This window comes from Xyrauchen texanus, chromosome 9, assembly GCF_025860055.1.
Source record: "Xyrauchen texanus isolate HMW12.3.18 chromosome 9, RBS_HiC_50CHRs, whole genome shotgun sequence".
NCBI classification, from domain to species: domain Eukaryota; kingdom Metazoa; phylum Chordata; class Actinopteri; order Cypriniformes; family Catostomidae; genus Xyrauchen; species Xyrauchen texanus.
In genome coordinates this window covers 369,025-383,726 of record NC_068284.1, presented here as the reverse complement: position 1 = coordinate 383,726, position 14,702 = coordinate 369,025, and the positions used below count along the sequence as shown (strand labels likewise).

The 14,702-nt window shown below is 42.6% G+C and overlaps 1 long non-coding RNA gene across 1 annotated transcript; it reads left to right on the top strand.

Moving 5' to 3' along the window:
- The first annotated feature begins 221 nt into the window (after window positions 1-221).
- Window positions 222-14,308, top strand: LOC127649416 (uncharacterized). The gene is made up of 3 exons (XR_007971292.1): window positions 222-562; window positions 13,045-13,265; window positions 13,361-14,308. It is a non-coding gene; the product is annotated as an uncharacterized LOC127649416 (long non-coding RNA).
- The last annotated feature ends 394 nt before the right edge of the window (window positions 14,309-14,702 follow it).

Sequence of the window (14,702 nt, the reverse complement as noted above, 5' to 3'; positions counted from 1 at the left end):
AGAGTTAAAATAAAGGGGATGGTAAGTAAAATTGAATCAGCTGCATGAAATTGCGACCGCACCGGCTGCCATCTTGGATCGCCCCCGTGTCTCTGTACGATCCGTTCAGGTTTGCAGCCCCTTATGACGTCAAAGGGGAAAGGCACCGCCCACGACTGGCGAAGAGATCTGCCCGAGGAGCTTAGATCCCCCCTCATTCAATCCTGAGAGAGCCGCGACAGAGCGCCATATTTATCTCCTCGCAAGAGCAGCTTGTGCCAATTTGAGAATGTCCCATCTACGAGGTAAACACGCCAAATGTTCTGTTGTTAACTGCAAGAGCGAGCACAAGATTCTTCATTCACTCCCGGCATCTGAGCCACTTAAGACCCAGTGGATTCGTTTTATTTTTGATGGCAATGCGCCCACAACAATAGGAAAATCCATGTATGTTTGTGCAAACCATTTTATGTCGGACTGCTTCATCAACGAGGGTCAACACAAGGCTGGATTTGCTTCCAAGCTAAGGATCAAGGATGGGTCTATACCAACTCTCCGTGACCCAACTTCAGATTTACAAGTCGTAAGTTTCGCACTTTCTACATTTTTAATGTTTGCAATTCGGTTCTCTGAACTTGCTTGTTTGCATTTTGAGCGGAAAACACTGTGCTTTGTGTAACGTAGCAACTCTGTAGGCATCGTTTCACAGTTTCCACCAGAGCACCTGTACCACAGTTAAAAATGAGCATTACACTTAATGAATCATGCCACTATATTGCGCTTAGCGGACGTCATTACAGCACTTATTGAAGTAGTACTGTTCCCTATAATGGAAAGCGGAGAACGCTAAAGTTGGTGTTAGACACCAAATAACACATCATCCAAAGTAGCTAAACGGCCGAAATAACCCTTCAAAAGTTACACAAATTCGTCAAACAACTCCGGTGTTTTCAGTAGCAGCCACATTGGTTCTCCTGCAAACAGGTGTTTTGCCGAAATTGGAATCCCTGCCAGAATCTGAGTGCCCCTCGCGTGCACGCGCATTACGTCAGTTGACGAGACAGTGGTGCAGCGAGTTTAAAACTATTCCGTCTAAAAAGCATTTATAATCAATCTTTTTCACACAACTGACCAAAAGGCAACGTAGTAATTTATTATTTAAATGCATGAAAGTGTGAATTAAAAAACATTATGTAAATTAATTTTGATGAAGTAACAACGGAAGCTGAAACTAAGCAGAGGCTTCGACAGTGCAAGCATTATTACACCATATGTTGCTAGCGTTGCAGTTGTGAATAATCTGTTTGTGTAAAGTGCATTGATGTAGCCTATGTTTATTATGTCAAATGTGTACATTATGCAAAAAAGTGTAATATGTATATGATGTGTAAGAGGACTGCACATTGGTGGAACAAGCATTCAAGGAATTTCACTCCTTTCACAGATAAAACAATGTAAAATTGAACTGCATTGACATGCTATTCATGTAGGTTATGGTGTTATTCTAGTAATTTTAGATGTAATATTGACTGGTGTAATATATGATGTAATATATGAACTCTTATCATTGGACCTAAATATGAACATCATACAAATGTATATTAATTAATCTGTATCATTATGGTTTACACCATAATAAACATACTAAAGTACATTGATGAAATGTGTGTATATACAACAAGACCGTAAATAAGAGAATAAGTAATATATTGTTAGATAGTAAGGCACACAGACAAATCTGACAATTGAAGTGAATATATGAGGGTAAGTTAAACGTGAGCCATTATGTTTGTGGATAGCATACTCACATTTTCACCAAAGGGGAAAGGTAGATTCCAAAATTGCTAAAGGATTTAAAGATTTTACTTTGTAATATATTTAAACGTTTATTCAAGTTCAAGTTCATTTTATTTATATAGCACATTTTATAACAGCCACTGACTGACCAAAGTGCTTTACAGAACTACAAAATTAAAAGACACCAACACCATGTGTAGTAGCACATCATAAAACAGTACAACAAGGTTAAGAACACCTTAAAACGGGAGACGTCCAAGCAGTCTCAGAGACTATCAGTAGTAGAAAATAAAAACAGAGAAAACAGTAACAGGTTTAATACTAGTATCATACTCGAAGGAGAGAAATATAAAATAGACAGAAAAAAAATATATAAGTATAAATATATCTATAAAAACACCCATACACACACACATACACATACGTATATATATACATACACACACATACATACACACACATATACACATACATATACACGTATATGCACCTTATTTGTAGGCCAAAGAGAACAAGTGCGTTTTTAAAAGTGACTTAAAAGAAATCACAGAAGGGGCTATCCGAACGTCCAAGGGCAAATTGTTCCACAACCGAGGCCCAACCACAGAAAAGGCTCGATCCCCTCTACGTTTAAGTCTGCATTGAGTGACTTGTAACAGATTTTTTTCACCTGATCTCAGACTTCTTGACGGCGTGTAAGGTTGAAGCAGTTCAGTTAGGTAGCTAGGCTTGGTTGCATAGAGCTTTGTACACAAATAACAGGATTTTAAACTCAGTTCTGAAATGAATGGACAACCAGTGAAGAGACCTCAGAATTGGGGTGATGTGGTCACTTTTCCGACCATTTGTGAGGAATCTTGCAGCTGCATTTTGCACCAGTTGAAGACGAGCTGTTTATGCTTTGAGATACCGCAGTAAAGTGAATTGCAGTAATCTACACGTGTGGTGATAAAAGCATGAACAGCCATCTCAAGAGTTTTGTGATTAAGAAAAGGTTTGACTTTTGACAACAGCCGCAGGTGATAAAAACTAGAGCTTATTACAGAAGAGATTTGCTTTTCAAAATTTAAAGACTCATCCAGACAAACGCCCAAGTTCCGCACACTTGCAGAACTAAATGCCGCTAGTCTGCCTAGGTCAAAGGTAACAGCCTGGGGATTACCAGTGGACCCGAAAACAATGATCTCTGTTTTGTTTTCATTTAAAAACAAAAATTTTTATCCAGCCAAAATTTTACCTCATCCAGACAACCTAACAATGATGAAAGGGCAGAGGGATCATTTCTCTTGATTGGAACATACAATTGGGTGTCGTCTGCATAGCAGTGAAAAGATACCCCATGTCTTCTTAGAATGGTGCCCAGTGGTAAGATGTAGAGGAAAAGAGAGAAGGCGCTAAAATAGAACCTTGAGGAAGGCCACAGGTTAGATGCGCAGCAGACGAAGAGCAATTTCCTAGCTTTACTCTGAAAGTACGACCCGAGAAATAAGATTGGAACCACTGGAGGACGACACCTTTTAGCCCCACATCATATTCTAGTCTGGATAACAGGATAGAGTGGTCGATAGTATCAAAAGCTGCCGACAGATCAAGAAGAACAAGAGCCACAGAGTCACCAGTGTCAGTGGAGCGATAGATATCATTTAACACTCTCAGCAGAGCAGATTCAGTACTGTGAGCAGACTTAAAACCAGATTGAAATTTTTCAGAGATATCATTGCATTTTAGAAAGGGCTGGAGGTGGTCAAGAACAACTTTTTCCAACACCTTAGAAACAAAAGGCAAAACTGAGATAGGACGGAAATTATTTAACACGGTGGGATCCAGTGTAGGCTTGTCTAGAGAGCAGTACGAAGGTTTTATCTTAGTGATAGTTTCTTTGAGGAGATTCAGAGTGATTGGCTCGAAAGCATCCCAGGTAACAGAATTCATCAACTGACTAGTTGCAGAGCGGCTGGCATTGCATCTCAAGTTAGATATTTTGTCAATAAAAAATCTCTAGAAACGTTCACATAGCTCATCCGAAACATCATTCAATACATTTGCCGGAGGATTTAAAACCGAGTTTATAACAGAAAATAAAACCTTTGGTCTAGAGTGGTTAGCCATAATCATGTCAGAAAAGTCGCAGCTTTTGCCGCCTTTACAGCATTTTGGTAGGTTGACAGGCTGTCTTTAAATAACTGAAGTGAAATATGTAGCTTGTCCTTCTTCCATTTACGCTCAGCCTTTCTGCTAGCTTGTCTTATTCACGAATATCCACATTGAGCCATGGTTCAGATTTCGGTTTAGGTTTGAAGGGCTTAAGCGGAGCAGTTTCATTTAAGGCATTTAACCAAGTGGAGTATAACAGACCGAGATGTTGGTCAGCATCTAGTTCCACTAGTGGAGAGTTCAGAAGCAAGTGTGTGGAGGAATTCATAAAGTGCTCAGTTAAAATTTAAGACAAAACGAGGAGAGTATGATCTAGATAATCTTACATCTTCACTGATGGTTTGAGCAATGCAAGGAAGAGATGTAGAAAATAAAATTGGCTTATGGTCCGAAAGCATAAAATCAGATATTACAACCTCACTAATCACCATCCCATATGAAAGCACAAGGTCCAATGTGTGACCCTTCATGTGAGTGGAATCATTTATCCACTGGACTAGGTTAAAAGATTCAATAAGGCTTAGAAAGTCCTTTGAGAGAGTATTAGATTGACAACAGACGTGGATATTAAAATCACCCACCAATAAAAAACGGTCATAGGTTGTGGTGATATTTCCAATGAAATCTGTAAATTGCTGAATGAAGTCCTTGAGTAAATGTGGCGGACGGTAAATCACCCCTAATAAAATAGGGCCATTCCAGTCTAAATGAAGTAGTTGCGCTTCAAAACTTGAAAAAGGACTGACAGGAACCGGCCGGCATCGCACAGAGAATGAGTCTTTAAAAACAGTCATGATCCCGCTCCCTCGTCTGTTCGGACGGGGGGTGTTGAAAAACGAACAGTCATTAGGAACTAGTTCAGAAAAAGGGGTTAGGTCACCAACCTTAGTCCAGGATTCAGTGATGAACATGAAATCCAAACAATGAGAGGAGAAGAAGTCGTTGAGCAGGAAGGTTTTGTTGACCAAGGATCTGGCGTTGATCAGTGCCATTTTGGGCGGATGAATCACATCAGGGAAAGCTCCGCCTTTCTTCAAAGAACGTAGATTTCCGGGATTCACACCGTTTTGCCGATGACAACTGCCAACCCGAGGTAAGCCAACCAAATGGACAGGCGAACATCGCAGGGGAGTGATAGATAGGAGCCACCGATGAGCCAGCGGTCGCCGGGCAACGAAATCGCCGTCCGACATATGATTTGCATCGATCCTGAGTCTTTCAGTAGCTTTCAATCTGATGATGCGTCCACCCCGACTCCCGCGTTTCCTTCTACGTTTCCTCCATGAAATGATAGGCGGCCACGGGCGAATACATTCCAATGTATGCGTAGTGGTGTTACTGTGTGATTGATTAAAAACGTGCGCTACATCCTGCTTATAAAAGTCCATAAAAGAGGTGCGAATGTTCAAGAGTAACTGTCGGTCATAGACCAGACGTGTGCAGCAATTAGAGGCCCAGATAGACATCCATAAAAATATCCAAAACAATAAGTACAAGAGAGACCGACGGCCAGCCGAACACACAGGCGCCATCTTTTCCACTTTTGTGGGGATATTGTCAAGCCAATCCCACAGTGCAAGTATTTATTTGCTCAAGTACTGCAACAAGCTAATTTCTGCTTATTTTTTGTATAAAGATTAATCTGATCTGTAATAATATCCTTTGGCTATGGCATATCAATTGTAATATCGTTATCTATAACAACATGGGTTTACCTGTGGGCAGAATCTTTTCGACAATCTCATCTGCACACCTGCTAAAATTATATTGCACTCCCTCAACTCAGCATTTTGAGGTCACATCACATTTATGTTGGTGACATATCTTCCTATGAAGGCTGTGTCCTCAAAAGCAGTTAGACTGTAGCTTTTTAATAAAATGGGTTTACCAGGGGGGATTATCATTTTGTCAATCTTATCATTACACCTGCCGAAATTGGAGTGCCCTCCCAATCTCAGGATTAAAAATTCACAGAGTAATCACATTTACATTGGGGACATATCTTCCTATGGAGGTTGTGTCCTTGTAAAGGTTGACAATGATAAGGAGGATACGAAAGGCAAGTTGCTCCTCTCAGGTAAGGATTTTTAATGGACATACGGCAGTGCTCACAGCTTCACAAAACAAACTCTTCAGCTTCACAATATGGACTTTATAGCTTCACATTAATAACTGTTCAGGCCCCAGACTCTCTCTCTCTCTCTCTCTCTCTACTGCTGGTGGCTTGGGTGGTTTTATCCGCTCTCCCCGTGCTCACTCCACCCTCCGGCAGGTAGTACCGGAGGGTGAGGACCGCCCACTTGATGGCCAGACACTCCTTCTCCATGGTGCTGTATTTCGTTTTCCTCAGGGAGAGCTTATTGCTGATGTACAGCACCGGGCGCTCCTCCCCCTCCACCACCTGCGAGAGTACGGCCCCCAGCCCTTTGTCTGACGCATCTATCTGTAATAGAAAAGGGAAAGAGAAATTAGGTGTATGAAAAAGCTTACCCCCACAAAGTACTGCATTAACCTGCGTGAATGCCTGTTGGCACTGCTCCGCCACTGGACCGGGTTTGGAGCCCACTTTTTAGTGAGATCAGTCAGCGGGCTGGTGATGTCCGAATACTTAGGTACAAACCTCCTGCAATAGCCAGCCAGCCCCAGGAAATGTCTCACCCCCTTTTTGGTCTTGGGTCTCGGCAGGTCGCAATCTCCACAGTCTTGTCAATTTGGGAATGCACCTGCCCATGACCCAAGTGGAACCCCAGATACTGTACCTCCACCCACCCAATCGCACACTTCTTGGGGTTTGCTGTGAGCCCCACCCACGGCAGCGATCTCAGGAAAGCCCTCGGATGCTGCATTTGCCGCTGCCAATCATTGCTATAAATGACGTAAGCGGCGTAAGCTGTATGCGGTCTGAGGATTCGGTCCATGAGACACTGAAACGTAGCAAAACAAACTAAACAGAAGTGTCACAAATTGGTGTAATCCAAATGGCATGGAGAAGACTGTTTTTTGCGGGAAATTGGTGTCATGGGGATCTGCCAATAACCCTTTGTCAAATCCAATGTCGAATAAAATCGAGCAGTACCTAACTGATCGAGCAACTCATCAACACAGGGCATCGGGTACGCATCAAATTTAGACACCGCGTTGACTTTTCTATAATCCACACAGAACCGTACAGACCCGTTGCTCTTCAAACTAGGACAACTGGACTGGACCAATCACTATGGGATTCCTCTATTACCCCATATCAAGCATCACATCCAATTCTTCCCGAACCATTTTCTTTCTGTGTTCGAGTAAGTAATAGGGACAGCTATGTACCACCACTCCCGGCTCAGTCTCTATGTGGTGCTGGATGAGGTTCGCATGACCCGGTAGATGGGAGAACAAACTCTTGTTGCAACTTCGCCACTCCTGCGAGCTGATACGGTGAGAGGTGGTCTCCACAAGTGACTGGGGTGATACGAGTAGGTTATGTGTTTACCTCCGGGCCGAGCTCCATCCTCTCCGGAACTACCATAGCCAACGTCAAGGGACTGCCTCCCTCCATAATTTCAGGAGGTTGAGGTGATATATTTGACGTGCCCACTCTATCGGTTCGCTTTACCTCATAATCGAGTTCCCTCACTCGTCGTGTGAACTCAAAGGGGCCTTGCCACTTGGCGAGTAATTTAGAGCTCGATGTGGGGAGTAATACGAGTACCTTATCTCCTGTTGTAAATTCCCGTAGTCAAGTTCCCCTGTTATACAGTCGGCTCTGCCGATCTTGAGCTTGGAGCAAATTCTCCTGTGTTAGTTGCCCCAAGGTGTGGAGTTTTGCTCTAAGATCAAGAACGTACTGATGACGTCAAGCACCCCTCCCGTGCACTGCCCATACATCAGCTCGAACAGGGAAAAGCAGGTAGAGGCTTGCGGTACCTCTCGTACTGCCATAACAGGGGGTTGAACCATTTATCCCAATTTCTAACATCCTCGTCCACGAACTTATGAATCATATTTTTGAGGGTTTTATTAAATTGTTCCACCAGGCCATCTGTCTGTGGATGGTAAACGCAGGTGCAAGTCAATGCACCTAATAGTTCATAGAGCTTGTGTAGTGTCCATGACATAAAAGTTGTGACCTGATCGGTGAGAATTTATTTCGGAATCCCCACCTGGGAGATTATTTTGAAGAGATTATTTCTGCATCACTACGTGCTGATATGTTGCTCAGAGGCACTGCTTCCAGATATCGTGTTGCATAGTCCACTAGGACTAATACAAAGTGATGTCTGCATGCTGTCTGCTCTTATGGCCCGACAAGGTCCAAAACCAGCAAGTCCCAAACCAGTGATGCAGCTACTCAGGATGCTCTCAATAGTCACTCTATAGAATGTAGTGAGGATGGGGGGTGAGAGATGTGCTTTCCTCAGCCTTCGAAGAAAGTAGAGATGCTGCTGGGCTTTCTTGGCAATAGTCACTCTGTGCTCTCCTAAAGTCAACAACCATCTCTTTTGTTTTGTCCACATTCAGAGACAGGTTGTTGGCTCTACACCAGTCCGTTAGCCGCTGCACCTCCTCTCTGTATGCAGACTCGTCGTTCTTGCTGATGAGACCCACCACGGTTGTGTCATCATCGAACTGATGTGGTTCGAGCTGTGCATTGCTGCACAGTCGTGAGTCAGCAGAGTGAACAACAGTGGACTGAGCACACAGCCCTGGGGGGCCCCAGTGCTCAGTGTGGTGGTGATGGAGATGCTGTTCCCGATCCTGACTGACTGAGGTCTCCCAGTCAGGAAGTCCAGGATCCATTTGCAGAGGGAGGTGTCCAGGCCCAGCAGGTTCAGATTTCCAATCAGGTGCTAAGGAATGATTGTGTTGAATGCTGAGCTGAAGTCTATGAACAGCATTCGAACATATGAGTCCTTTTTATCTAGGTGGGTGAGGGCCAGATGGAGGGTGGTGACGATGGCATCGTCTGTTGTACGGTTGGGACAATACGCAAACTGCAGTGGGTCTAGTGAGGGGGGCAGCTGGGTCTTAATATGCCTCATGACGAGCCTCTCGAAGCACTTCATGATGATGGGTGTGAGTGCGACGGGATGGTAGTCATTGAGGCAGGACACTGAAGACTTCTTTGGCATGGGGTGATGGTGGTGGCCTTGAAGCCCGTTGGAACGATGGCACTGCTCAGAGAGATGTTGAAGATGTCGGTAAGAACTTCTGCCAGCTGCTCTGCACATCTTCTGAGCACCCTGTCAGGAATGTTCTCTGGTCCAGCAGCCTTCCGTAGGTTGACTCTACATATAGTTTTCCTCACATCAGCCGTATTAAGACAGAGCACCTGGTCGTTGGGAGGAGGGGTGGTCTTCCTTGCCACCACGTCGTTCTGTGCTTCAAACCTAGCATAGAAGTTGTTCAGCGCATCTGGAAGGGAGGCATCTTTGTCACAGGCAACTGATGTTGTCCTGTAGTTGGTGATGGCCTGGATGCCCTTCCACATGCGCCGCGTGTCGCCGCTGTCCTGGAAGTGACTGTGGATTCTCTGGGTGTGTGCGCACTTTGCCTCTCTGATAGCCTGGGACAGTATGGCCCTCGCTGTTCTTAGGGCAGCCTTGTTGCCTGCTCTGAAGGCGAAGTCTCGGGTCCTCAGCAGCGCACGCACCTCCACAGTCATCCACGGCTTCTGGTTGGAGTGTGTGGTGATGGTCTTGGAGAAGGTGTCATCATCAATGCACTTGCTGATGTAGCTGGTCACTAATGCTGTGTATTCCTCCAAGTTGGTAGAGTCGCCATATGTTGCAGCCTCCCTGAACATGGGCCAGTCAGTACAATCAAAACAGTCCTAAAGAGCAGAGATGGCTCTTCCTGGCCAGGTTTTCACCTGCTTCTGGAGCAGTTTTGTGCATCTGACGAGCGGTCTGTATGCTGGAATTAGCATAACAGAGATGTGGTCTGAGTAGCCGAAGTGGCGGCGGGGCTCTGCCTGGTACGCGCCTGGGATGTTTGTGTAAACAAGATCAAGCGTGTTCACCCCTCTCGTTGCAAAGTCCACATACTGATGGAATTTAGGGAGCGCTGTCTTGAGATTCACATGGTTGAAATCTCCGGCGACAATATACAGTCCGTCAGTGTGAGCATTCTGCAGTTCACTAATCGCCTCATACAGTTCACTGAGTGCTTCCTTAGTGTTAGCACTGGGGGGAATGTAAATGCCAGTTATAATAACAGTGGTGAATTCCCATGGTAAATAAAAAGGGTTGCTTCTAACAGTCACAAGCTCCACCAGCGATGAGCAGTAACTAGAGACTAGCATAGAGTTATCGCACCATTTGGTGTTGATGTAAACACACAAGCAACCACCATGAGTCTTACTGCACAGAGATGCATTTCTGTCGGCACGAAACGAGGCGAGCCCATCTAGCTTAATGGCGGAGTGCCATCCCAATCTCAGGAATAAAAGTTAACAGAGACATCACACATATTCACTCTGTCGCTGAGCCACGTCTCCGTGAAAACAAAGACGCAGCAGCATCTAAGCTCACGTTGTGTAGTCTGCTGGAGTCAGATGTAGTCCACTTTATAGTCCAGGAAGCAAACATTTGAGAGCAGGATAGACGGGAGAGCCGGCCAGCTAAAGTTTGTTTTTAGCCTAGCATGGTGCATGCTGCGCTTTCACTTCCTTGCAAACTGCTTACGACGTCCCCTCCCCCAGCCACCGGCATCGGGTGACGCCGAGGACTGGAGGCCTGGTCTCCGCAGCAAGCCGAGTTTGTGTAGCTTCTCCTGCAGATCATCATGCAGCATGGTTGTTGCATGAATCTATATTTCAGCAGTGTCTGGCGATGGTAGACACGAACACCAGTTTCTCCGATGTCCATGTTCCGTAAAAGTCAGGCTAAGTGACAAAATTAGCACCATTTTGGATCCGGAGTGGCCGCTGCGTGCTACCGCGCCGCCATCTTCCTTGCATAATGTGATGGGTAAACCCATTTTATTAAAGCTACAGTCAAATAGTTTTGAGGACAAAGCCTCCATAGGAAGATATGTCCCCGGTGTAAATGTGATGTCTCTGTGACATTTTCATCCTGAGGTTGGGAGGGCACTACAATTTCGGCAGGTGTAATGATAAGATTGCCAAAATTATAATCCCCCCTGGTAAACCCATTTTATTAAAGCTACTTTCAAATGGTATTGAGAACACAGTCTCCATAGGAAGATATGTCCCCAGTGTAAATGTGATTTCTCTGTGACATTTTAATCCTGAGATTGTGAGGGCACTACAATTTCGGCAGGTGTAATGATAAGATTGCCAAAATTATAATCCCCCCTGGTAAACCCATTTTATTAAAACGCTACAGTCTAACTGCTTTTGAGGACACAGCCTTCATAGGAAGATATGTCACCAACATAAATGTGATGTGACCTCAAAATGCTGAGTTGAGGGAGTGCAATATAATTTTAGCAGGTGTGCAGATGAGATTGTCGAAAAGATTCTGCCCACAGGTAAACCCATGTTGTTATGGATAACGATATTACAATTGATATGCCATAGCCAAAGGATATTATTACAGATCAGATTAATCTTTATTCAAAAAATAAGCAGAAATTAGCTTGTTGCAGTACTTGAGCAAATAAATACTTGCACTGTGGGAATAAACGTTTAAATATATTACAAAGTAAAATCTTTAAATCCTTTAGCAATTTTGGAATCTACCTTTCCCCTTTGGTGAAAATGTGAGTATGCTATCCACAAACATAATGGCTCACTTTTAACTTACCCTCATATATTCACTTCAATTGTCAGATTTGTCTGTGTGCCTTACTATCTAACAATATATTACTTATTCTCTTATTTACGGTCTTGTTGTATATACACACATTTCATCAATGTACTTTAGTATGTTTATTATGGTGTAAACCATAATGATACAGATTAATTAATATACATTTGTATGATGTTCATATTTAGGTCCAATGATAAGAGTTCATATATTACATCATATATTACACCAGTCAATATTACATCTAAAATTACTAGAATAACACCATAACCTACATGAATAGCATGTCAATGCAGTTCAATTTTACATTGTTTTATCTGTGAAAGGAGTGAAATTCCTTGAATGCTTGTTCCACCAATGTGCAGTCCTCTTACACATCATATACATATTACACTTTTTTGCATAATGTACACATTTGACATAATAAACATAGGCTACATCAATGCACTTTACACAAACAGATTATTCACAACTGCAACGCTAGCAACATATGGTGTAATAATGCTTGCACTGTCGAAGCCTCTGCTTAGTTTCAGCTTCCGTTGTTACTTCATCAAAATTAATTTACATAATGTTTTTTAATTCACACTTTCATGCATTTAAATAATAAATTACTACGTTGCCTTTTGGTTAATTGTGTGAAAAAGATTGATTATAAATGCTTTTTAGACGGAAGAGTTTTAAACTCGCTGCACCACTGTCTCGTCAACTGACGTAATGCGCGTGCACGCGAGGGGCACTCAGATTCTGGCAGGGATTCCAATTTCGGCACAACACCTGTATCAGCAGGAAAGGCACAGCCCACTTCCAGAAAGGGGCGGGGGGAGCAGTAGCTCCTTTGCATTTAAAGCTACAGACACTAAAACAGCCGTTTTGACTATAGGTATAAAGGCATGTTAGAATAAACTATCTGTGAGGTATTTTGAGCTGAAATTTGTCAGACACATTCTGGGACACCTGATACTTTTATTACATCGTGTAAAAAGCGGCATAATATGCCCCCTTTAAGAAATCGTCTTGAGCCAACAAGGCACAAAAAATGGAAGTTAAATATTTAAATACTGAACTGGTTTCATCTATTTAAGAGGAGCATTTCCCTTTTAAATTAATCTAAGTGGATGCATTTAAGCCCATGTTGCAAACAAATTAAATTCTTACAATAAACTATATTCATGTACAGTCCCCTGTCCAGCTTGTTGTTGACTAAGGTAGGAGACATCCTGAGTTTTCTGTAAAGTTTAATGTCAGGTCATATGTCATTTTGATCATAATAAAAAGTCCCAGCATATGTAACCTGAGCCCTTATTCACCCTATGTGTCTTATACTTGTATTACAATGATTGTAAAATTATTACAGTTGACCTATCAGCCCAAATTGAGTTGTGAGATTGGGTGCCAGACAGATGAAGCTTTAAAAAAAGATGCTGCCTGCCAGACAAATCTTGAAGCGCCCATCAAGAAAGAAACCGTAGAAGAAGAACACAAGCCACTACAGCTGCTGGATACATACAATATCATCACTATAAAAAAGGAGGAAGAACTTTGGGACAGCTGAGGAGAAGCCCCACATATGGCACGGTTTGTTGTTGTTTTATTGTAATGAACTACAGTATGAAGCCATCGTTTATATGAGATTTTGCAGTTTATAATGTTACTTTCATTGTGTGCTACAGGCTAGTGGAGCTTCTCTTTAATTACATGTTGGAGGAGCCCCAGTAGTTTAAGGACCTTCAGAAGAAAATGGCAGGTTCCGGAACACGTTCGCACACAATTGGAAAGACCTAAAAAGTGGGAGGCTGTGGCACTGCACACGTCAGGCTTTAAACCCATGGACGCCAAAGAAAAAAGCCACTCTTTTTATGCATATCTGCAATGCAGTCGATAAATAAAAGGGATATTATGTGTTTTTGACAGGAAATGTTGCAGCTGATGTTTTGACATGTTGATAAACTTTAAAATGGACTGCAGAATACTTAAGTTAAATTATTTTTGTATATATATATAGTGGTTGGAACACCATTTTTTTGAACAGTATTTCTATTGGCAGTACAGTGTGTTTGACCATGACTTAATTGTGGTCAAAGTGAATCACAATTTGTTTTATGTTAATCACATCACTGTTCAAATTGCAATAACAATATTTTTCAAAATAATAAAAAAATGAATTTGTTTTGTCCACAGGGCAAACACCCTACAGACCTGCCAACCTGTACGCATTTTGCATAGCGGATACGCATTGTGACCTCAAAGTACACTGGTACGATTTGTCACTCTAAACTACGCAAAAACCCGGTGACGCATCTTTGCACGCGCAGTACTCAAATCAAGCAAAAGACCAATCATAGCGCTGGGTTCATTCATGAAATAGCAAGCGGAGATGGTTGACAAATGCGCATATCATTAAAAAGAGACAGCAAATCGACAGCAACACAAAATCCTGCTCGATCCCCCTTCCACTACCGCCATCTCACTGATTTCGAGGATGGAACAGTAGTCACTGTTCTTCTAACTCCTTAAGGTAAACGGGTTGTGGTGGATGTGTAAAGATTAAATATTGAACTTAATCCTCTGGAGTCGACGTGATCGAATGGATTAATTTAAAATACTCCGTCATTCAAGATCACTCCGATAAGAGGAAGACCTCATTCAGCCAAGCAAATGATAAAATGCTCCAGTAATGCTGAACAATAAATCTTTATAAAATTGAAATGCTATATGGCTAAATGATTATGAAAGTGCTGTGATTTAAATAAATGCAAACATTTCCCCTGATTTGTAATGAGAATCGTTTATAAATCAACATTTATGAAAATGTACCATGTACTGAAGTAATTTTATTTTGGCAGAATGAAGAAATTAAAGACATATATATACAGTAAATATTAGTATTGTCCTAGTTTTGGTTTGATTGTGACCAGTTTTTACTCTAAAATACTGCCTTAACAGGAATAGCACAAGTATGTGTGACTGAGTGCAGACCTGCTAATATTTAACATTAATAATGTTATCCTAACG